Source organism: Octopus bimaculoides, chromosome 7 (genome assembly GCF_001194135.2).
Source record: "Octopus bimaculoides isolate UCB-OBI-ISO-001 chromosome 7, ASM119413v2, whole genome shotgun sequence".
In the NCBI taxonomy this organism is placed as follows: domain Eukaryota; kingdom Metazoa; phylum Mollusca; class Cephalopoda; order Octopoda; family Octopodidae; genus Octopus; species Octopus bimaculoides.
The window spans coordinates 50,059,732-50,061,739 of NC_068987.1; positions in this window are offsets into that span (position 1 = coordinate 50,059,732).

Sequence of the window (2,008 nt, forward strand, 5' to 3'; positions counted from 1 at the left end):
GAGTGACTAAGTGTGTGTAGTGTATGGTGTGTATGTATGTGTGTGTGTGTGTGTGTCTGTACGTTTGTGTTTGTACCTTACTGTTTGACAATTGATGTTGGTTTGTTTACATCCCCATAACTTAACTGTACAGTAAAAGAGACTTAAAAAATAAGTAAAGGGGTTGATTTGTTTGACTAAACTCTTCAGGTGGTGCCCCAGCATGGCCATAATCCAATGACTGAAACAGGTGAAAAGAAAAGATAATTAAGACTTCATTATCTAATATACCACATTTCTTAAGATTGTTGGGTATGATGTGATCTCAAGGAGATTTGGCTGCTATTTTCATCTTGTCAAGAATCTACATAGAGGCTCTCTCATTTGTTGTGCTGATGTGGATGGGGGTTTGAATACAGGATGTATGCAGGGCCAGAAAATGGCGTGGTAACAAACCAAAGAAGACAGGGCTGGGGGTGTAAAAGTGTGTGGGGGAGGTGGGGTGGAATGGCATCTCAAATATAAGATGAAGCAGCACTGAAAGGATTTCAATGAGGTCTAAGACAGTATCAAAGTCTTATTTAACCCATTTAAAAACAGGAAAACAAGACATTATAACAATGATGATGATGATATTATGAGAATGCTGCTGATGGTGGTGGTAGTGATTGTGGTAATGGTTGTCGTGATGGTGGTGATGAGGATAATGATGATGATAGTGATGGTAATGGATACAGTGGGAATGATTGTGGTGCCAGTGGTGGTAGTATTGGTGGTGGTGGTGGCAGCATCAGTGGTGGGAGATTGTTGATAATGTTGATAACTAGTTTATTCTTTTCCCATTTTATTCCTTGTTTGGTCGCAGTTGACAATGTCATCATTCTTAAATGTTCGTAATGTTGACAGTGTTATGAAGGTGATAATAAAGACAGGTTTGTCAAGTCAAGCCAGTTGTCATTCAAAGCACTTCAATAAAGATGGTGGTCTCGGAACCAGGTAAACAACTTGTTGACATAAAACACACACACACACAGAGTTTAAATCTTTCAGACTCTGGTAACATTTCTTTGAGTTAGCATGACTATCAATTTCCGTAAATTCATTCAACCTTAAATATTCTTATTAAAATACAAGTTTTTTGACAAGTGTTTGTGTGTGTGTGTTGAAGAACAATTGCACTATGTGTGTGTGGCTGCTGTATATTTAGCTCAAGTTTAACTGAAATGTAGTAACATTAGTAGCTATTGATCTACCTAAAGTGACACGTTAACATATATAATACAAGTACACAGTCAGAATAAGCAGTCAGACAGATAGATATCAATAGATAGATGAAGAGATGAACACACACATAGACACACACACAAACATGTACACAAGTCTACATCCCATCATTGTCATATTCACAGTTTTAAATCTCCACTTTTCCATGCTTGCATGGTTCAGACGAAATTTACTGAGGCAGATTTTGTGTAACTGGATGCCCTTCCTTTCACCAACTCTCATCTGTTCCCGAGCAAGGTAATATTTTCGCATGGCTAGACATGTTTTTCATAGAAGATTGGATGTGAACAATGTTCATTAACAACCATTACATAATGTCATGATAAGGACTATGTATATATACTCTTTTATTCTTTTACATGTTTCAGTCATTTGACTGTGTTCATGCTGGAGCACCACCTTAAAGGGTTTTAGTTGAAGAAATTGATCCCAGGACTTATTCTTTGTAAGCCTAGTACTTATTCTATCGGTCTCTTTTGCTGAACCACTAAGTTACAGGAGCATAAATACACCAACGTTGGTTGTCAAGCAATGATGGGGGTAGGGACAAACACTGACACAAAGACACACACACATAAAAATATATATATATACATATGTACATACACACACACACACATATATATATATATATATACATATGTACATACACACACACACACACACACACACACACACACACACACACACACACACACACACACACATATATATATATATATATATATATATATATATATATCAT